Below are 24,432 nucleotides of genomic sequence, written 5' to 3' on the forward strand. Positions count from 1 at the left end.
CCATTACTGAGAAATTAACCATTTTATGAACTGCAATGGCACATGGTCTGAAAAAGTGCAGATGATGAGCCCCTTAAGTTGGAAGGCACATAAAATACAACTGTTGTTATTAGATGCTGTTGACTCAGGTCCAACTCATTGCAACCTTGTAGATAACAGAACACAACACTGCCTGCTACTGCACCATCCTCACAAGTATTGCTATGTTTGATCCCATTGTTGTAGCCACTGTGTCAATCCGTCTTGTTAAGGGCTTGCTTTTCTTTCACCGCACCTCCACTTTATCAAGCATGATGTCCTTCTCCGAGGACTGGTCTCTCCTGATGACATGTCTAAAGTACATGAGACGGAGTTTTACCATCCTTGCCCCAAGGGTCTGTGTAGACTAGAGAAATGTGAAAGAGAGAGCTTTATATCAAAGAGTAATTGTATATTAAGAAAGCATCCCAGCCCAGTCTAGATCAAATCTACAAGTCCAATATTAGCCCATATGTCTGATACTAGTCTATACATTCCTCTTTAGAATCACACAACACATGCAATGATGCCAAATGCAGGAAGATTACAGGCTAGTCGGTAGATCACAGGCCAGTGGTGGATGCAGTGGCGATTGGGAGCATCTTGGGTCTCTGTGGCTCCTTCATTTCCAGGGCTCTGGATGTCATCAGTGTGGCTCCATGTGACTTGTCAACAGGAAGATAAAGCAGATCGAGTGTGTCCCACCTGCAGGGATGAAGGAGAAAATCCTAGAATCCTCAGGCCATACCCACACAGAGGCACCATTGGCTATGACCTGATTGACAGGCTCCAACCCTTCGTTCAAATTGACAAGAGATTATGTAACTACCACAGGGGCATTCTGACTGTATTTCTTCCAAGACAGATCTGTTTGTTCTTTTGGCAGTCCATAGTACTTTCAATATGTTTTGCCAACAGCACAGCTCAAATTAATTGATTTTTCACAAGTCTCCTTTTTTTCACACAACTGATGAAGAGCAATGAAATGTCACTTTGAGGACTAAGGTGTGCCTAATCCAAGCCATATATGCTTCATATGCATGTGAAAGATGGACAATAAACCAGGAAGATCAGAGAAGTGATGCATTTGAATTACAGTGCTGGCAGAGAATACCTGGTTTGCAAGAAGAATCAACTCCGGAGCACTTAACAACAGCCACACCAATCACCATTAGGATTCTCAAAGCTGCCTTATCATTTGTTTGCAGATGAAGAATCCAGGGCTTGGAAGGTTTAAAGAACTTGCCTAAAGATATGTAGTTTATATATATGAGGGGAACCCTCCCCCCCCAAAAAAACAGAGCTTTTAAAAAGCTATGTATTTAAATTATTTTTTATGAAACAACCTTATGACCTTCAAAGTACTTTCCATTACACTTAATACATTTGTCAAATATGCCATTCCATTCTTGGAAACATGGCTGACAGCACCTCCCTCATTGTTTTCTTTACCTCTTCTTCATCAAATCACTGCCCTTTCATGTCCCTCTTCATTCACTGAAACAAAAAGAAGACCAATATGAGCAAGAGTAGGTGAGTAAGGTGCATGTTTGCTTTGGAATCGCACTATATTTCATTACCAGTAATGACCTTGGAAAAAGTCTGGGTTACTTCAGAGCTGTTCTTTCAAAGCCTAGCATGTTTCCACTCCACACTTTTTCCTGGTCAGTCAGAACACAAGGCACAAATTTCAGAGCTAGCCTTCTCATCTCAAAATCATCCTTTAATATTCACCAAACTGAGCTCCAAGATAGTCCAAATGACTCCCCCATCTCTTCAGTAGTCAATCATTGGTCTTCGAACACAGGTGCACAAATTTTATCAACATTTTTATCCATTCAGCAAATTGACGGACACCCTGAATGAGGTTTATCATCAACTGACATTTCAACTTTTATGAAACCAGAATACCACTCCTACACTTGAGATTTTCCCATAGTGCTATCCTTGTAAGCTGTGTTCAACATCACAATAGTTTCTGTGGCATTTTTCCTGAGCAGGAAACAAAATTTCACAACTGCATGCTGTTCTCTTAAATCAACCATCACAAAAAATGAGGTATGGGTGAAACCGCTTTTACGGGGTGGGGGGAGGGCGACATTCACTGTGACCAGAGAGAACCTTCCCAGGTGACGCCATTAACTCAGAGTGAATTGCTTGATACTTGCCTAGAGGGAAAATGTGTGCTACAAAAGCTCCACCCAGTGGAGCTTTTATCCAGTTTTGGGGGGTTACCTCATTACATAAATAAAGGGATAAGGCCAGGATTCTACTTCAGCATTCAGGTTGACATATTGTCCTCTATAATGAAAATAACTGCATAGAGTTGTGAGAATTAAATGGTAGTGTCCATATAAAGTCCTTAACACAGTCATGACCAGGTAAAATAGCTCAAAAAAGAGTTCAGGTACTCAGTAGCTGAGCCAGGACTCCAATTCAGCTATGACTGATGTCAACATCTGTGATCGATTCTGAACAGCCATGAGTATAAATTCAGCATTAGCACCCAATTGTATTGGCAACAGCTAAGAAGGCGTGGATATGGAAAGAAGGCCTAGAACTAATCCCTTCTTCAAGAAATTAGATCGCATGGAATGATAGGCGACACTAGCAATGTAAAGTATGCTACCTTTGGTTCCTCAGGGAAGAGAGTCACACAGGCGTGGCATGTCAATAGAAATGGGTAAGCTTTATGGAGCAATGCCAATGGGGAAAGGATGCGAAAAGTTATCCTCCGAGCTCTTTTAAAATAAAGCAGGAAGGAGAAGAAAAAAGTATTTACAAAAGGTATCTTGACTTCTGCTTGTGGCCAAGATGGAGTAACAGGGACAAGATTTACCTTCTGACAAAAAACAGGAGGCTGGGGAAGGGTGAGGAATTCTAAAACATGACTTTTAGACACTGAATTCAGGCAGCACAGGACAGTTGAGAAAAGGGAAGCCAAACAGAGTGATCAAACAAGGTAAGGCTTCGGAGTGCCCAGCTTACTGCCTGGCGAGAGTTCCTGGCTACAGCACAGGGAGAGGGAACCCATGCAGAGCAAAGTAGCCTATTGAGCTGAAGCAAAGCTGGCCTGACAGGTTGGAGAAGCCAAGCCAAGCCAGTTGGAACTCACAAGGTAGAGCTCTGGAGAGAGAACGTCACGATGGGGCGCTCCAGAAATCTGCAGAGCCCACCTTAAATCTTCAGCTTTGTACTCATGCCTGTGTGACAAATGCTGGAGGCCAGAGAAACACGTAATGGAGGCAGAGGGAACAGACACTGGGACATGTGCTGTGCCAAGGATAGTCCGTGCCTACCAGCAAGAATGGAACACAACATAACTACTGAGACAGTAGAGTACTTACACTGTACCGCCTCAGTAGCCGACATAAAATTATTGCCCTTGTTAGACGACTTCAAGCAACGCTATGCACAATAAAACATGTGCCGTCCTCGCAATTGTTGTTCTGTTGGACCCTATTGTCAAATCCATCTCCACAATAGTCTTCCTCTTTTTCATTGACCTTCTACTTTACCAGGTATGATGTCCTTTTCCAGGGACTGCTCTTGCCTGATAATGTCCAAAGTGCAAGAGACAAGTTCTCACCATCCTTGCTTCTAGGAGCATTCTAGCTGTACTGCTTCGAGATAGATGTGTTTGTTCTTCTGTCAGTCCATGGTGCTTTCACATTCCTTCATTAACACTGTATTCAAATGCACCAATTCTTCTCGGGTCCTTCTTTCCATTGCCTTTCACGTGCATGTGAGCAAAATTAAACCTGGACTAAAGGATGTTAGTTATCAAGCTGTAAAGGGACCATCCATTGAAAAATCAAATCATCCATATTACCAAATACCTAGAAAGCTCAAGAATATTTAGAGCAAAATAAAAATATCCAGGACCCTAACAAGTCAAAAGTCACAATGAACGGTATACAAATAAACACTATTAGGTATTCATGAAAACACAGAATTAAATGACTCATATGAAGAGAAAATCTAATCAATAGAAACAGACATAGAAAAAATAAGTCCACAAATTCTAATTAGTAGACAAGGATGTTAAAAATGTTATTAAGCTATACTCCATATGTCCATGAAGGTAACGAAAAGCTAGAAAGACTATAAACATTTTATATTAAAAGGTTCAAACTTTTAGAAATGAAAACTAAATGTCTGAAATGAAAAAAGTCCATCCACTAAATGAAATGAACAGATTAGGTGCTGTAGAAGAAAGTGTTAGTAAATGTGAACTCAAAGCAATAGGAACCATGAGAAATGAAATACTGAGATAGAAAAGTTTTCCAAATTTGATTTGTGGAAGAGTTCTAAAATTTAGTGCCTGTGACCCTCTGAAAGATCAACCCAGGCCTGAGACCCGACTCCATCCTGGCTCTAGCTTATGTCCCTTGCAACCATTAAAAAATTATTTTTGAGTTTTTTGGTTTTCCTTCTGTGGTTACATTAAATAAACACAACACCCCTATAAGAAATTCCCTTAGCAGTCCTCAGGAACTGTTTTAAAACACTTTATGTTCACCCTGTCAAACTCCCTTTAGTTACACACTTAAACTAGCCAACTTTCATAGCCATCCATTCATCCGGGTCATGTTTCTGATCACTGTAAAATCCTTGCTTCCGGGCTTTGCAACCTTTACTCAGAATGTTGGGTCATTAGTTCTTGATTTTACCTCATAAATATGCCTCTATCACTCCACTGTTTGGAACATTGATTTCACTCTATGAGTTCAAACATGTTCTCAGTTTGAACTGTTTCGAACCTTTACTAAATCTCTTTTCTTTTGTCTTAGAGTACTCATTCTTACTCATTGACATTTTTATGGTGTCCTGTAAGTGGCATTCAAAGGTGCATGATTTTAACAGTTTAATTGACACATAATTCACACACTATACAATTCAACAGTTCAATCATATTAAGAACAGTTGTACAGTCATCACCATGACCATTTTTTTAGAACATTTTCTTTATTTTGTACTCATCATTATTAGATCTTTCCCTGCAATGTCCCAAAGGTACATTTCTTTGGGGCAGCCCTTGGGACATCGAGGACCCATATGGAGGACCCCCACATTTCAGGACTGAGCATGAGCCCTCTGCATGTCATCTGTGACCACAGACTGCCAGAAGTCATCCAGTTAAAAGAACTTCTGAAGCAATCTCTTTTCTTGCATTGTGCTCTTTCTTTATTTTTTTGCTTCAATTTCCATCTGACTCTGTAAGTATTTTGATGGCCTCATTGCCAATTTAAGTTTGGTAAGCGGTTACCACAAGATTCACAATCTAATAAACACAGACTTTGGGAAACTCAAAATCTCAGCCCACCGAGTTTGAACTCATCTATTTTCGCTAGTACATATTCAGATATTCTAACACGTGCAATTCACTGGTTTAGCAAGATGAGGAATCCCAGTTCTAAAGACTCCGCAGACCTGCCCTCAGGCATACTAACCACTCATATGATCAAGCATTTTGGACTCCATTGCCACCGGTTTCGGGAGATTTTAGAGTGCAGTTGGCCCACTTATGGCTCTTTTGACATAAACAAACTAGTTTTCTAAACAATTAACTAGAAGGAAAAGGCTCCAGAATTCTGCAAATACTATAGGATGCTTATTTTGATTACTACATGGAAATCATTAAAAATATACCAAGAAAATAGCCTAGTGTCCATGTAAGATACTATTCCTAAATAGACTAAAAAGCAAAAGGAGGTAGAATGGCAGGCGCCCACTGCCATTCCCTTTGCTGCTTAGGCAACTGTATCTTCTGCATCTGCCCCTATCCTCATACTCCTTTACTAACATCCTCTCAGAACTTACTTTTATTCATAAGGAGTCTGCTCAGGAAGAGAAGCCTGATCCTTAAATGCCTTTTAAAAGCTGATCGCCAGGTCTTGGGATTTAGATATTTGGGAAATTCCCAAAGAGCCAAGTGGGTACTTTGCTCCTTCAAGCCATACTAAAATAGAACTGTGCTAACGATTTTTCAGATACATGAAAGTACCCCTATAATTATGCTAAAGAATTTTCCATCCTCACTGAAGCTTACAAACCGGCTTACCTGATTTATATCAATTGCTTCACATTTTTAAAAGCCCTAGGGATTCTCAGTAATGGTTGAAACATGCTAATTGGAAAGTGTACTTCAAGTGACACTAGTCTTATGGACCAGTTAGAAAGCTGATGATTTACTCTGAGAAGCCCTGGAAAGAGGCATTTACCTAATGCCTTATTGAAGTCTTTCCACCTATAAGAGATAAAAACACACACTTGCACACAGAATAAAGATGGGAGAGTTTATGAGAACCAAAGTCAGTTTCTTCAGAGATTTACTGAATACTCTGGGCATGACCATATTATCCTATGGTGATCTTTATGCCTGGCCTTAACATTGAATCTTCAGCTTTAGCAAAAAATCATCAAGTAGATTGAAAGGTCATATCAATAGCCAAATTGACTGTGTTCGTTCATGAACTCCCACTAATCTCAGAAACTAACAAACACTGCCAAAACGAGTAAATGGACAACTTTTCATTTATAGCAACTGTAGCCTCCTACTCAAAGGGGGGAAATCCTGGTGGCACGGGACTCAGGGGCTAACCAAGTAGCTGACAGTTTGAAACCCCAAGTCACTCAGCAGGAAAAAGATGTGGCAATCTGCTTCAGACTTCACCAAAGACCCATTTTATTGCCCAGACCTACAACCTTTATGATTTTCTTGTGGATCCACTTTATTATGATACAAAACCAAAGTCAATGCCAACAAGTCAATTCTGATTCATCGTGACCCTATAGGCGAAGGTAGAATTGCCCCCCTGTGAATTTCTGGGACTGTAACTTTTGACAAGAATAGAAAGCCTCATTATTCTCCTGTAGTCTGATTGGGGGTTTCAAACTGTTGACCTTGTGGTTAGTAGCCCAACACATAACTTACCCCACCAAAGGGGCTTCAAAATAATCCTGGAAAAAAGGAATTAAAATGGAATCTTTCTATGAACTTTTTGACTCCTCCTCATAGGTTGATAATTTACTCGTCTGCTCTAAATCTCAACAACCTTGTATTAAAGATAACATTTGTGATGACTAGGTTTTATGTCTGCATGATTGAACCTATGTGGAATAGAGTCCAATCTGACAATCAGGTCATAGCCTGGTGATGCCTCCTGGGGGTTGTGTCTTTCTTATGAGGGAGACAGCAAGAACTTCTGTCTCTCACTTCCTGCTTGCCAGGGTTGTATGTCTGGCAACGAAGTTAGCAGCCCATGCTGGCACCTGTACCAAGCACCCTGATATGTTCCTATAGACCTGGGATCTACATGACTCTGCACGCACTAGCCTGCGATTTCCCAGGTGCCTGTTTTACCTTTCTGCTTTTACTTCTGGCAGCGTCATGAGTCTGAGACAGCTCCAGCTAGCATCAGACCCAGGGACTTGATTTGGACTGGTTTGGATGCTTTTTGATATAAAATTTTTTCTTGATGTAAAGGGGTTTTTTCTAACACATATATAAGTGTTACTAGGTTTGTTTCTCTAGAAAACCCAGAGTGTTCAGGAAGAAGTATGGTCAGAGTGCTTCTTAGAGGCAAGGATGGAAAAGACTTCATCTCATGTACTTTGAACATGGAGAGACTAGTCCCTGGAGAAGGACATCATGTTTGGTAAAGTAGAGGGGGCAGTGAAAGAGAAGAAGGCTGTCAAGGAGCTAGATTGATAGAGTGGTTGCAACAATGAGTTCAAGCACAGGAACAATTGTGAGGATGGCAGGACTGGATAAGGTTTCATAGGATCGCTATGGGTTGGAACTGGGTCAATGGCACCTAACAACAGAAGATCCCACATTACACAACTTTCTTTGGTAGAAAATTTCTTTGATGGTGGGCACAAAGACTCTAAAGTGGCATTGCAATTGGCCAAGCTGTCAGTTAAATTGTTGTTGTTGTTGCTGTTAGGTGCCACTGAGCCAGTTCCAGCCCACAGCGATGCTGTGTACAGCAGAATGCAACACTGCCAGTCCTGCACCATCCTCACAATTGTTCTCCTGTTCCAGCCAGCATTTGTCTGTCAGTTTGGGCTACAGTGGTGGCTCGTGTGTTGCTGTGGTGCTGGAAGTTATGTCACTGGTATTTCAAATAACAGCAGGGCCATCCAAAGTGAACAGGTTTCAGCAGAACTTATAGACTATGAAGGTATAGTCTGTCTACTTCTGAGAAAATAGCCACAGGAAATCTTATGGGTAGGTAAATATTTTAAGACATGGTGTTAGGCTGGGTTGTCTAAAGAAACAAAATCAGTGACAATCCTATATGTATAAGAAAGAGCTTTATATCAAGAAGGTATCACAGCCCAATTGAACTTGTCTATGGGTCTGATAGCTGGAGCCCTCTTCAGACTCATGTAGCTACGGACCATGATGCAGAAAGGGGAAACGGGATGTAGGAAGACCACAGGCTGGTGGGTACAGAGTCTTGTGCATCCAAGGTTAGTCCAAACATGGCAGGGGGCCAACAGGTCTCAAGGTTGACAGCCCATATACAGCTACCTCTGGAGGCAGAGTTGCAGCAAGCAGAAAGGTGAAGGGGCAGAGAGAGAGAAAAGAGAGCGCGAGAGAGCTCCTCAGTGCTTTTTTAATAAAAGGGATACCCGTCCCAGGAAGCATCGTCAGACTATGACCTATTTGTCAGGTTGGACTCCACCCTTATACAATTGCAAGTTGGCATACAATCTAACAGCTACAGACATATAATTGCAACAACAAAAAAAAGGGAGATCGCTGTTGATTAAATACAAAAAATAAAGAAAGAAATTATCCCAGCTTTCCCTCTCCTTGGTACAAAACTTATGTGGATTTTGGTAATTCTTTGGAATTGCAGCACTTGGGAGACTGGTAGTTCGATTTTTGGTCAATGTTGACACACTTTGGGAAGGTATGGGTGGAGTTCAATCTCTTAATCAGGACACGGCCTTATGATGTATCCTTGGGGGTATGGCCCATTTTATGAGAGGGTGTGAAAAGCTTCTCTCTCTCTCTCTCTCTCTCTCTCTCTCTCTCTTTCACCTTTCTTCACCTTCCTGTTGGCTTGAATTCTGCTTCTGCCAGTGGGCCAATGGCCCACGTGGCCTGCTGAGCCTGGGAGCTATGACGGGTACTCTGCCATGATCCTGCTAGCCTTGGATGCACATGACTGTACAGCCACAGCCCTCCTGTGATCTCCCTATATTGCCTTCCCTATCCGACTTCATCACAAAGAGCTATGTGAGTGTGGAGGGCACTCTAGCTAGTACCTGACCCGTGGCATTCAGTTGGACCAGGCTCGGTTCCTTCCTTAATATTGTAATGTCTTCATGTTTGTTGTGGTTGTGTTCATCAGTGTCCTCTATATTGCCACTCTGGGTACTTATATCTATTGCAATGTCTCCCCAGACCTCACAGACAAAATTCATAATTAAAGTGTTTATTAAAGAAGTGAGTAAGTTATAATACCAATGAGAATGCTCAGGATTCTTGCCTATCAGGACACACTTCAAAGTTCTTTCAGGTCTGCTAATAAATGCCAGAAGGGACATACCACTTGGATATAAGCCTAAATCCAAAGGTATTTAGCTCAAGGAAACCCAGATCCCTGAATCAAGTATACAAAGGCATCCCACTCCAGTAAGCTCAGTCCAAAGGTACTCAGCTAATTTACCATCTAAGTGTGCAGAGGCACCCACAAGCCAGTCTCTTGTACAAAAGCACCCAGCTTAACCTGCTCTGTGGGTTAGGAAGTCCATCACTCTGTTCCGTGTTCTGGATCCTGGTTCTGCTGCTCCTCCTCAGATGCTATAGTTGTCTTTTGGATCCAAGAAGTTCATTGCACAGGAATCTCAGGTCCGGAGGACACACTCCGCTCCTGATGCTTGCTGGTAATGAGATCCCTCTCTCCAGATTCTAAGGGGCTCATGTTATACATAGCAGGATGGCACAGGGAAGTTTTTTCATAATTACTCACTGCGATGAAACATACAACTTTCCTCTCGTTCTTAAATGCTTAAATCACATAGTATCTCCCCCACCTTCTTACCAGACCCATGCAGGACAAGGTTGTTTGGGGGATGTTCAAGATTTTGTCTAGAAGAGCCACATGAAATAATGCACTTCCTCTGTAGATATGAATTTCTTTCTTGATCTGAGTGTTTTCTTATTCATATATGCATGTACCTTGTTTTGTTTTGTTTCTCTACAAAATATATCCTAACACAAAAATCCCCCCCCCCATTTTTGTTTGCTGATCTAACCTAAAAGGTTTTTAGAGCCTGACCCCTTTCCATTTCCAGAGTTTGGCTAAAAAGGCCATACTGACATTAAAGTCGTCATGAACTAGTTAGACCAGTGCCCCAGCTTAAGGATTCCCTAGTTACTATTTATATTTCTCACATTTCACTCATGAGGTGTCTGAGATGCCTTAGGGTCCTCAGTCCGAGATGTGGGGCACAGCACAGACCAGTTGGCCACTATAGACTTCAACTAGATTCAGTCATCAGTGTTTACCCTCCTTACCTCAGAGCAGTTTTTGCCAAACTAGATTAGTGGAAAGAAATAGTATATATCATGTTAGGAAACTTCCTGGAGGTTTATGTTATGCAATGCCCACCATTTTAAACTCCAAATTAACATACCATTTGTCAGCAAACAGTTTAGATACCTTACTAAGGTCTCTTATCAGCTGCCACCTCCACTTGTCTGTCAGTTTGTCATATGGTGGAGGCTGTGTTGCTGTGATGCTGGAAGCTATACCATTGGAATTTCAAACACCAGCAGAGTTATCCAAAATGCCCAAGTTTAAACAGAACTTCCAGACTAAGAATAGACTACTAAGAAGGAACAGGCTGCCCACTTCTAAGGAATTTGCCACTAAAAACCTTATTTGCCACTAATAATGGTAAAAAATTGTCAGACACCAAAAACCTCATGAATATCAGAAGAATGTTATGTTAGTCTGGGTAGACTAGAAAAACAAATCCAGGAAGACTCATGTGTATAAGAAAGAACTGTATATGTAAGAGCAATTGAATATTGAGAAAACACCCCAGCCTAGTCCAGATCAAGTCCATAAGTCCCATATCTATAAAGTCCTCTTCAGACTCACGAACACATCAATGACACCAAATGCAGAAAGATCACAGGCCAGTGGGTGGAATGTCTTGTGGATCCAGTGGTGGTGTGAGCATCTCAGCACTGAGATAGGTCTCTATGTGGCTTCTCCAGCTCTAGTATAGCTCCATGTATCTTGTCAATAGGAATATCTTGCAGGGAGTGAGTGTGTCCCAATTCCAGCAAGCTATTTAGCTCCTTAGCACCTCCAAATGAGGTCATCAAGCTGTGACCGGATTGACAGGCCAAACTCCACCCCTTCACTTTACAAAAAATCATTTTATTGGGGGCTCATACATCTCATCACAATCCATACATACATCAGTTGTGTAAAGCACATTTGTACATTCATTACCCTTATCATTCTCAAAACATTTGCTCTCCATGTAAGCCCCTGGCATCAGCTCTTCATTTTCCCTCTCCTCTTACACTGTCTGACGTCTCCCTTCACCCACTTTTCTGTTGTCCATCCCCCAGGGAGGAGGTTATATGTAGATCCCTGTAATCGGTTCCCCCTTTCTACCCCACCCTCCTTCCACCCTCTGGTATCGCCAATCTCACTACTTGTCCTAAAGGGATCATCTGTCCTGGATTCCCTGTTTCCAGTTCCTATCTGTACCAGTGTGCATCCTCTGGTCTAGCCAGATTTGTAAGGTAGAATTGGGATCGTGGTAGTGGGTGGGAGAGGAGAGGGGAGGAAGCATTTAGGAACTAGAGGAATGTTGTATGCTTCATTGTTGCTACCCTGCACCCTGACTGGCTCATCTCTCCCCATGACCCTTCCATAATGGAGTGTCCAGTTGCCTACAGATGGGTTTTGGGTCCCCACTCCACACTTCCTCTCATTCACAATGATATGATTTTTTGTTCTTTGATTCCTGATTGATCCCTTGGACCCCTCGTGATCGCACAGGCTGGTGTGCTTCTTTCATGTGGACTTTGTTGCTTCTGAGCTAGATGGCCGCTTGTTTACCTTCAAGCCTTGAAGACCCCAAAAACTATATCTTTTGATAGCTAGGCACATCCCTTCATTCTTAATAGTCTCAAACTGACAACAAATTATGCAACTACCACAAACATTATCAGAAATATTGATAGAAGATGAAGCTCTTAGATTGGAAATCACTGAAAATTTGACTGTTGAAAAGCTGCCTTCTCAAAGTAGAGTCAACTGTAATAATATGAATAGACTAAAGCCTTTAGGACCTTCATTTACTGATGCCACACAACTCAACATGCAAAGAAACAGCTATAAACATCTATTAATATTGGAACTTGGAATTTATGAATCTAGGAAAATTGGAAGTCATCAATAATGAAATGGAATATATTCCATTTTCAATGTCCTAGGTGTTAGTGAGCTGATATGGAATGGTATTGGCCATTTTGAATCATAGAGTCTGGTTTACTATGCCAGGAATGATAGCTTCAAGAGGAATGGTATTGCATTCATCATCAAAATGGACATTTTGAGAGCTATCATGAAGTATGAAAGAGCCTTAGTGTTGTAGGAGTTACTTATTGGGCTAGTTTCAAGGTTGACAGTTCAAAACTACAATCCACTTAGTGGGAAAAAGATGAGGCTTTTTATTTCTGTAAAGAATTATAATCTTAGAAACCCACAGAGGCAGTTCTACCTTGCCTTTTGGGTCACTATGAATTTGAATCTGTTCTATAGCAATGACTTTAGCTTTTTGTATTTTCAAGTACAATGCTATCTGTGATAGGATGATATCTATGCATATAAGGAAATCCAGTCAATACGTATTCCTCAAATTTATGCGCCAAGCACTAAAATTAGTAAATAAATAGAGAATTTTACTCATGACTACAGTCTGAAATGGACCAAACATGTAATCAAGATAAATTGATAATTATTGGTGATTGGAATTCAAAAACTGGAAACAAAGAGGAAGGAACAGTAGTTGGAAAATATGGTCTTGGATAGAAACAAAGCTGGACATTGCATGATAGAATTTTGTAAGGCCAATGACTTCATCACCAACGCTTTCTTCAACAGTCCATTTCTTTAAAACTGGACTTCTCAGGATGGAATACACAGAGTAAAACTTGCTACATCTGTGGGAAAAGATGATGGAGAAACTCCATATCAGCAGGTAAAATAAGGCCAGGGGCCAACTGTGAAACAGTCCATAAATTGCACATATGTAAGTTCAGGTTGAAGCTGAAGAAAATTAAAGCAGGTCCATGAGAACCAAAGTACAACCAGGAATTTTGAGAAGATCTCAAGAGCAGATTTAATGCACGGAGCACTAATAATAGAAGACCAGAGGAACTTCACAGTGACGTCAAGGAGATCCTACATAAAGAAAGCAAAGATCATTAAAATGACAGGAAAAAAGGAAAGAAAAGATCAAAGTGAATATAGGAAACTTTCACTTACTGGTAATCATAGAATAGCTAAAAAAAAAAAACACCTGAAGAAATGATGAAGTTAAAGAGCTGAACAGAAAATGTCAAAGGTCAGCTCGAGAAGAAAGAGTAAAATATTATTATAAAATATGAAAAGACCTGGAGTTAGCAGACCAAAAAGGAAGAACACTCAACATATCTAAAACTGAAAGAACTAAAGAAAGAAATTCAAGCCTGGAGTTGCAAGATTGAAAGGTTCTAGGGGCAAAATATTGAACAACGCAGGAAGCATCAAAAGGAGGTGGAAAGAATACATACAGTCACCGTCACCGAACCAAACAGAACTAGTCAATATTCAGCGATTTCAAGAGGTAGCACAGGATTAAGAACCAAAGGCACTGAAAGAAGTCCAGCCTGCACTGAAGGCAATAGCGAAACCAAGTTTCCAGGAATTGATGAACCACTCAGTGAAATGTTTAGCTACCAGAAGTAGTTGATTTAGTGAGCTCACAATGCAAAATTAATATGCAAAATTAAATTGTATACATGTTGTTATACTTCCATATTTAATGTTTGGCAGTATTATAAAATGTATCATCGCCAACTTTATTTTCTAATGATCTATTGCTGTTATGTAAAAACGCCTTCTTCTGTGCTTTTCCATGTTCTGTGACCTCAATTTGACTGATCTTGTCCCCAGTGTTATCCCCTCCTGACTTCTTAAACTTTGTAAACTGCTTCCTTTCAAGACCCAAGTGAAAATGCATTTCTTAATTGGAATCCTCATCTTCCCCAGAAAACATGAGTGACTATGTGCTATGCACTTCTTAGAATATTCAACAGGAAAAATTTAATAAACCTTTTTTACATGTTAGGGACAGTCAGCATAGAATGGAATATATGCTTACAGTTAAGTCACATTTAAAATTTGTCATTACTTTAAACTCAATAAGGCAGAGTTAAGAAGAAGAAAAATTTTAAGCCCAAAGGAATGTTAAAAGGATAGAGGAGAAGCTGGAAGGCATTTTTTTACATTAAAATTGTTACTCTCCAGATATTTGTTAAAGTCACATTGACAGATGTGGTCTTCAGGGATTAATTATATAATAACTGCTAAATGATTACATCCAACATAAAGTTGTAACTTAAAAAAAATTGGAAGCATTTTTTACTTTAGGAAAATATAAATAATTAGAGCTAAAACAGTCCTTTACAATTTAGAAGACATATTAATTACCATGTATGAAACTGTGTCCCATAAAAATATGTGTCAATTTTGCTAAGCCATGATTTGCACTATTATATAATTGTTCATTTTTTAATGCAATCTAATCCTATATTCTATGACGTGTTGTGAATACTAAGCTCTCCCTGTAGTCAGTGAGGCAGGATTAGGCTATAGTAAAGAGGATTAGGTAATGTTTTTATATTAACAAGGCAGAATTAGGGTGGTATGCATTAACCTTGAATCCCCACCCTTAGATACCTTCAATCCAGTTTAAGGGGAATATCCCTGGGATGTGACCTCCATCACACTATATCTCACAAAAGATCAAAGGAAGTGTGCAGAGAAAGACGGAGGGACCCAGTACCATCAAGAAAGAAGAGCTGGGAAGGTGGGAGATCCCATGTTGACATCTGACCTCCTCTAGCTTCAATAGGGAGAGGTATCATCTGATTCCACACCAGGCACAAGGCAGAGAGGTCTGACAAGCCTCTACCCTCCATGCTTCTTTAATTCTATTCTGACAGCAACCATTCCTCCCATGGCACTCTACTTCTTTGGCGAATTTGATAATCTGCTGCAATGGCTACATAGAACTCACAGACAGTATTCGCAATTATGGGGGTTTATTGGGAAAGTGAACATGACCATAAATCAGAATCAGAAATCCTTAAAGATATGGTCTTTTGTTCACAGCAGTGCCTCTTCTCAGCCAGCAGCCAAATCTCTCTGGCCTCTTAGCCATGTGGTCTCTTAACTCCTACTTTGTTCTGTAGACAGGAAGTCTGCCGCTCTTTCTTATGATTTCTGCACTGCTCTTCTGGCGTGCGTCGCAACCTCACCACTGCTCCTCTGCTCTGCCACATGATATCAGCATGCCTCCTCTGCTCTGTCTCCTGGTCTCACTGTGGCCCAGCGTCTGGTACCTCTGCTGCCTCTACTACTGCAGGTAAATGACTCTTTTCTCATGATGATCATGGATTCCTCTTTTTTTAATTCTGTGGTAGCTCACTTATACTCCGATGGACTAAATTGACCAGTCCCCTGTATTAGGGTTTCACACACCCAGTTTGTTTGGTCCCACCCAATCATATGGTGGAGAGTGACAGAAGGGCCATAAGTAAGTTATTTCACTTCACCTTGGAGGAATCCAAGACCTTAGCATCCAAGGTCTCTGTACTGAGAACCTCTAGGGAAGATTAATGACGAGATATATGGAGATCTCTAGTGGAAACTAGGCCCACAAATGTTAAAAGAAGACCTTCCCCAAGAGCCCACAGAAAAAGGAAACATTCTTCTAGTGCTTGCTGCCCTGAGCTTGAACTTCTGACTTCCTGAACTATGAGAACATATATTTCTGTTTGCTAAAGCCACCCACTTGTGGTATTTTGATTACTGGAACACTAGATAACTAAGACATTAATCTTTATGATTCATTTTCTATTTCCTAATAAAGCATCTTACTTATTAGCCTTAATTACTGAACTTCAGACATGCTACATAATATGCTAAAATTTAAATGATTAACTATGAAAATGACTTCAAATTTAAGCTATTAAATGTTTCTTATTAGGTGAAATATCTTTGTAATTAAGTGGCTAAATGGAAAAATGTTTTAAGTATTGCTTTGGAAAATAAATGGTTTAAGTATTGCTCTTAAAAATAAATTACAATGTAGAAATATATTATAATAAAACAGTATAATTTCATTAAAATTGCTGCCTAGTCTTGTTTGCTCTTGATGACTACTTTGAAGTAGCCATCAAAAATAAGGGAAGCATAAATAATATCATTTTATATTTCTCCTTTTTTTCAGTCCTACCTTGTGGATAACAAGTCACACTGGTTATTGTCGTTGCTCTTGGGTGGACTCCAATTCAAAAGCCATAGTAGAATTTCCCCAAAGGATAGCCCAGTCTGCAAATGTACTGGAGGAGATTGCCAAGTCTTTTCTTCCTCCAAAGGCCGACAAGTTTAAACTGCAGACCTTTCAGTTAGCAGCCAAGTACTCTAATCGCTGAGCCACAAGGAATCCTTCCCTGTAGGCATGACCAATATAGATGATCTGTAGGCAGAGATCAATAATTAACCTTGTATTAATAGTTACCTATTATTGTGTATAAAGTAATGTAAATCTTAGCAACTTCGAGTGACAATTTATTATCTCACATAGTTTCTGTAGGTCTGCCATTTGGTAGTCTACATTGACTCATAACAACCCTATAGGGCAGAGTAGAACAGCCCCTGTGAGTTGCTGAGACTTTAGCTGATTATGGGAATAGAAAGCCCTGTCTTTCTCCCACTGGTGGTTCCAGACATCACAGCCCAACATGTAACCACTATGACACCAGGGCTCCTTGCTCTATAGGCCTAGCTCTTCTAATTCTACCAAATGAGAGCCTGAACATGAAGGACTTAGAACAATCCCATAGCCCAATTGGTGCTAAATACATGGCTGGTATTATTAATTTTGTAAATAATATATACAAACTAGTGTTTCTGATAAAGCAGTCTCCTAGATAATTTGGAGCTATTCATTTAAACAGTAAATGGGAAAAATGAGAATTAGAAAACTCTATAGGATCAAAGAACAAAAAATCATATCATTGTGTGCTTACCTCCATGATAAGTTCACTGAAGACAAATGTGTGCATAAGCAAATGTGGCGAAGAAAGCTGATGGTGCCTGGCTATCAAAAGAGAGAGCATCTGGGGTCTTAAAGACTTGAAGGTAAACAAGTGGCCATCTAGCTCAGAAGCAACAAAGCCCACATGGAAGAAGCACACCAGCCTGTATGATCATGAGGTGTCGAAGGGATCAGGTATCAGGCATCATCAGAACAAAAAATCTTACCATAGTGAGTGAGGGGGGGAGTGCAGAGTAGAGACCCAAAGCCTATTTGTAGGCCACTGGACATCTCCTTACAGAAGGGTCTCAGGAAGGAGACAGCCAGTCAGGGTGCAATGTAGCAACAATGAAACATACAATTTTCCTCTAGTTCCTAAATGCTTCCTCCCACCCCCTCTATCATGATCTGAATTCTCCCTTGAAAGTCTGGCTAGAACAGAGGATGTACACTGGTACAGATAGGAACTGGAAACACAGGAAATCCACGGCAGATGATCCCTCTAGGACCAGTTGTGTGAGTGGCAATACTGGGAGGGTAAAGAAAGGGTGGGTTGGAAAGGAGGAACTGATTACAAGGATCTACATGTTACCTCCTTCCTGGGGGACAGACAACAGAAAAGTGGGTGAAGGGAGATGTCAAATGGGGAAAGATATGACAAAATAATTATTAATTATCAAGGGTTCATAAGGGATGGGGGAGCGGGGAGGGAGGGGATAAAATGTGGACCTAATGCCAGGGGCTTAAGTGGAGAGCAAATATTTTGAGAATGATGAGGGCAATGAATGTACAAATGTGCTTTACATAATTGATGTATCTATGGATTATGGTAAGAGTTGTATGAGTCCCTAATAAAATTATTTAAAAATAAGAAAAAAGAGAAATCTATAAGGATATTCATTACCAAAATATGCTCAATTATTTGCTGTAGCCAGGCTAACACAATTGTATGTAAGTTTTTATCTTTAATGAAAGTTTCAATATACCTAAAGAAAATCTTTGTGCTAGATACCCAGACAACACTTTTATTTCCATTGTCTGGCATACAAAACAGAAAACCCTCACTGGCATAATAAAATAATGGTGAATAATGTTTATATTATATATGAACATAACACATACAATGTTGTTTTTTGAAACGCTATTATTAATATACTGAGGGCATCGTTATATATGACAAAACAAAATGTTGCCTAGTCCTGTTTACTTGTTATGAAAAAATAATTGGAAACATGAATTTCAGACATCAATAATTAACCTTGGATTATGCATCTATGATTAGGTGTAAAAGTACTGTAAATCTTCGCAGCTTAGAACAACAATGTTTTATTATCTCACAGAGTTTCTGAAGGTCATAAATTTGTGAATTGTTAGCAGGATGGGTCTATGTCATGATTTTTCATAAGCTAGTTGTCAAAGATGTTTTCTAAGCCTGAAACACTCTGATGGTAGTCAAAACAAAGGATGGCCACCCCAAGACTATGGAAATGGTGGTCACTGGACCTGGGATGGGACCCCTGTCTTACTGGGTGTTCAATGAACAGGGATCCAGGACCACTATATACCCTATGTACTCCTGTATAAGCTGAGTTTTTTAGCACATTTTAAATGCAATTTTTTGTGGTAAAGTTAGGTGCCTCAGCTAATATTCAGATCGACTTATACTCGAGTATATATGGTATTTAGTACCTCAATGCTCCCTTTGCCTTAATATGACAGGTCTTAATCAGATAGGCAAGGATCTGCATTTACAAGAATTGATCCAGGAAAATTTCCCCTAGCACCAACTTCCATGCTCCGTGTAAACACAGCTGAAAGGAGAAATCAAAATGGACACAGCAACAACTCATGCATTGCAGCTTGCTGTTGGACTATGCCAGCATCAACTGCTCATATCAGCAGTATTTTAAATTCTGTACTCTTGGATAAATTATTGATATTATCAATGCAATCACCTTATACTCCAAGGTGATGACTGGCAATGTCTTCCTTTTTTGTTTCTTTGGTGTTTTTGTTTTCTGCCTTTTGTTTTTTGTTATCGTTGTTCTTGTTCATGTTTGTCATAATATGACTGCCAAAGTAAACCAGATTAATTCATCGTGAAGAATTGCAGATGGAGTTTGGGCTCCCACTTAATTCTAGCCCCAATGCAAAAACAGGTAGTTCCTCTAACATGGCCCTGAAATGCTCACCTTCATGAAGAGCTCACTACAGTCCTACCGCAAAGCCCAGGCTGTCCAGCGATCAGTTGGAATAGTGTCTGGGTCTGAAGGCTTGTGTTGCCACAAGCAGCAGCTCAGTGAGCCCTCAACTAAATCCGCATCAAAGAAACACACAAGCCTGCATGATCCAAAGTGACGATAACAAAATCCAGATATGATGAAGGGAAAAGTGTCAGAGCTTAAAATGGGAACAACCAATTTGTAGGCGGCTATGGAGGAGAGTGGAAGTCCAAAATCCATCTGCAGACTCTCTAGTCAGATGAAGCCTCAGGAAATGCCCTCTGGCCACAGGCGAGGGACTCAAACAGCTTTACTATCAGACAAAAATTTTCGTAAAATTGATTTTGGTGGATAGAACTCTGGTATAATATGATACTTGGTCGGTTGACCTCCCTCTTGAATCAACCTGAATTTGCTCTAGACTCAAATAGTTCTCGCTTGCTCCACAACAGAAATTTTTTCTCTGGCTTTAAAAATATTGATGGTGGTCCTCTCCTTCCTACTCTGTGTTTTTATCTTTTTATTATTATCTGCTTGCTGTTTTATTTTTTGTTGTTTCTTTTGGGTTCCCCAGTTTGTGAAGCATGGAGGCAATACTGATGCAATGGTTATTAGGAATGTGGGGACTGGGGTGGGGAGGGTGAGGAGATTTGGGGGACAAACAATGGCTGTGGGAGCAGGGAGGGAGCACTAGAACTGATTGTGATGATGTATACACAACTCTTTTTAAACGTGATTTGTCAATGGAAGTTTGTGGTATGTGAATACTATGTCAAGAAAACTACTAAAACAAAACAAAACTTGGCCAATGGTTTCCAGGGGTGAAGGAGGAAGAGATTTGCATAGGGGGCATTGAGTTTATGTTCATGGTGGTGGAATAATTTGAAAAAGGATATCAATAATGGTTGTACAGCACCAAGAGTATAATCAATGGAACTGAGTTATACATGTAGAAGTTGTTGAATTGGAGAATGTTTTGTGGTGTATATCTTTCCATAATTAAACAAAATAATTACATGAATAACAATGAGTACAAGGAAGGAGAAAATGCTCTAGAATTGATTGTGGTAATGATTGTATGACTCCTCTTAGTGATTGAATTATATGACATGTGAATGAAATGGCAATAAAACGGTTTTTTGTTTTTCTTAATGTGTTTAAGGCTACAGTCATTGAAAGTCTTGGCTGGGGTTTGAGGGCCTTTCTCAGCTACTGCACACCCTTACTGCTATTTACAGACAGTAGCTTCAGTTCCTCCTTGGCTGGGCTGCTCCATGGGTTGTTGGGGTGTCTGCATATCAGGGATGGCTTTCCAGAGTAAGCAATCAACGAAAGCAAAAGATAGAATCTCCATTTTTCTTTATTGCCTCCAAAAAAATAAAAACCAAAGTCAACTGCTATTTAGTCAATCCTGACTCACAGTGACCCTATAAGACAGAGGACTGTGAGCTTTTGAGACGGTTACTCTATATGGGAGTAGAAAGCCTCATCTTTCTTCTGCTGAGCAGCTGATGATTTTGAACTGCTGCCCATGCAGTTAACAACCCAATGCTTAACTCACTAGCCTCCATTATTTCCCAAAATTAGCATTATCAAGTGTGAAAGGGAACAACACAATATGTCAATATGGCGCGAGCACTCAAGGCAATACTCGGTCAGACATTTATAATGCTTAACACTCTTTATTCAAACAGGAACAATCCAAACAAATTTCATTCCAATAAATACATTCAACCATCTAAACATAAACTTATTCACTTCAAAGATCAAACATAAAGTTCAATCAACTTAGTTATAATCAATGTCCACTGCGCACATTAAGGTTACATCATAGGTGTATGAATCCCAGGCTTTGACTCTCTCCATCTGCATCGTAGTCTGAGCTCTGTGGCCTTTTGGGGCGACTTTTACATTACTTTTTGGCATCACCATGATTTGGCCAGTTTCCTTTATAAGGTAAACAAGTTGTAAGAAATAACCAGTCTCTGGTCAGGAAATGAGGAACATTCGAGGTCCTCTTGGAAGGTGGCTACTAAAAAGCGAAGGCATACGACATAAAAGAATTTGTCATTTTAAAATCATATTCAATGCAACTCATTAGGTGGTTTCTTTTCTATTTTTAAAAAATGTTCATCTATATGTATTTCTAAAACATATACTTTTATTCTAGGTTTTTTCCTTTATATAAAAATATATAAAATTATCATTGTATACCATATTGGTTAACCTCTAATTAAAAAAAATATGTTATTACTTTTACCCATAAAATATTCTCATATTTCACAGAGTCAGTTATTTTTCCTGGGAAAGTTGAGGAAGTTCCCCATCAGGACTTTATAAAATCTTGACATTTTTACCATTTAATAATTGTAGGGTTTATTCACATTGTGGGTTGCAGTGTTCTATTGTTTAAGAATACCGCATAACATTCCATTGTGTGATTATATCACATTTATTTAATTCCCCACTGATGGACACTTGGACTGTTTCCAGATTGTTTTGCTATTGTGAACCGCGCTGCTATGAACATTTTTATGCATGCCCAAGATTTCCTTTTATGTATGCCCAAAGGATAGAATTGCTAGGCCATCTGGTATATGAGTATTCTGCTTTAGAAGATAAATAACACTGATCTGTTTCCCAAAGTGATTGCATCTATTTATATTCCCAAGTCCTTCTGACTAAAAATGACACATTACATGCAGAATATAACTCTTAATAAACCCAAACCAAACCAAACTCACCATCGCTGAGTGGATTCCGACTCATAGTGGCCGTATAGGACAGTGGATAACTGTCCCTTTGAGTTTCTGAGACTGAAAATCATTATGGGAGTGGGCAATCTCATCTTTCCCCCAAGGAGCCATCGGTAGGTTTGAAATGCTGACCTTGCAAGGAACAGCCCAATGCCCACGACGCTACCAGGGCTCCTTCCTCCTCCAGCGTTCTCAAGGCTGATTTTTCAGAAGCAGAATATCAGGCCTGCCTTCCAAGGTGCATCTGGGTTGGTTTGAATTGCCAATTACTGTTTAATTAGTTGTGCTTAGTAATGTGAAAAATGTGTAACCTGTTTTAAAGCTTTCTTTTCATTTCATGTTTTTATTTAAATGCTTATTGTTGATGCTGTTGTTGGCTGCTGCTGAGAAAAAACCTTATCTAGTCCTTCCTGATCATTGCTTGGTGGTGTTGTTTTGACTGTCACCTCAGTCCATCTCACAGAGGCTCTCTATCATTTTCCCTCAGGTTTTTTTCCCTTCTTTTTTTTTCCCCCCTCTGTTTTTTTTTTTTTTTTTGTGAGAGTGAGTGAGTGAGTGAAGTAGTGAGAGTGAGTGAATTAGTGAGAGAGTGAGTGGTTGAATTAGTGAGTGAGAGTGAATGAGTGTGTGAGAGAGTGAGTGATTGAGAGTCTTTCCCCTCTGTTTTATGAAACATGGTGCTCTTCCCTAGTGATTGGTCTTTCCTGATCATATGTTCAAAGTAAGACTAAGTTGAATTCTTTCTTTGTTCTATTCTACAAAGTCCACAGGAAATATAATCCTGCCCTGGAGGAAAGACAATATAAATAAAAAAGAAAAATTAGCTAAAACACATATGTAGGAATTTCATTAGTATAAACTGTGACAGTTCCTTACAGATTAACAGTGCATCTCAATAATTTCTCTGACTGTACCGCTAATCCTAGAGGACTGTGAACTTGCAGTTTGTCTCACCCTACGCCTCCTTTTTGCCAACCAAGGCCAAGCCCCTGGTAAAGCCTTCAAAAGTTATTCGAAAGTTAATGTTTCTCTGTGAAAAAGAAAATTTTAACCATTTTATTGGCATATACCTTATTATGATATAACTTAATAGTTAAATTACATTTAAAAGAGTTATGCAATCATCACCACAATCAACTTTAGATTATTTTCTTCATTATTAGGTACACTATTATTATTATTGCCACATCCCCCACCCACCCAGCCTCCACCATAACCCTATGGAACTATTAATCTAGTTACTATCTCTATAGATTAACCTATCCTAATTTCATATAAAGAAAGTTATATATAAAATAAGACAAAAATCAATCAGCAACAAAAAATAACACACAGATAGACTTCAACCCAAAAGAAATTGGAAAATAATAAAAAAATTAATGAGTTGTAAATGGGTTAAAAGGGAAAACAAATGATATGATGTTAAATTTTAAGCTAACTGTATTTGCAGTGATACATTTTACAATGCACTCCATCTGAGGATGAAAATATTCAAACATCTTCGTCAATGTTCTGAGGGAGTTCAATCTGTATGATGAGAAAATCCTCAGAAAAGCTGGATTATATGAAAAAGGATGCAGCATCAAGATTGAAAGAAGACTTGCTAACAAGCTGTGATATGCAGATGATACAACCGTGCTTGCTGAAAGAGAGGATGACTTGGAACAGTTGCTGATGAAGATCAAGGGTTACAGCCTGCAGTATGGACGACAACTCAACGTAAAGAAGACTTGAAATGGACTGGCATTGTGGCTGGAACAACGGGATCGTGCATGAACGTAATTATGAGGATGGTGCAGGACAGAGCAGTGTTTTGTTCTGTTGTACAAAGAGTTGCTATGAATCAGAGCCAACTCGATGACACTTAACAAAGCAATTCTGTAACACTTCAATAACAAAAAAACCAAATTATGCAATTAAAAATTGGGCAAAAACCACAAACAAACACTTCACCAAAAATGACACTCAAATGTCTAACAAATGTGAAAAAAGTGCTCATGATAACTGGCTATTTGAGAGATGCAAATCCAAACAAGAATGAAATATCACTTTATACCCACAACAATAGCCTAACTAAA

The sequence above is a fragment of the Tenrec ecaudatus genome, chromosome 2 (genome assembly GCF_050624435.1).
Source record: "Tenrec ecaudatus isolate mTenEca1 chromosome 2, mTenEca1.hap1, whole genome shotgun sequence".
Taxonomy (NCBI): domain Eukaryota; kingdom Metazoa; phylum Chordata; class Mammalia; order Afrosoricida; family Tenrecidae; genus Tenrec; species Tenrec ecaudatus.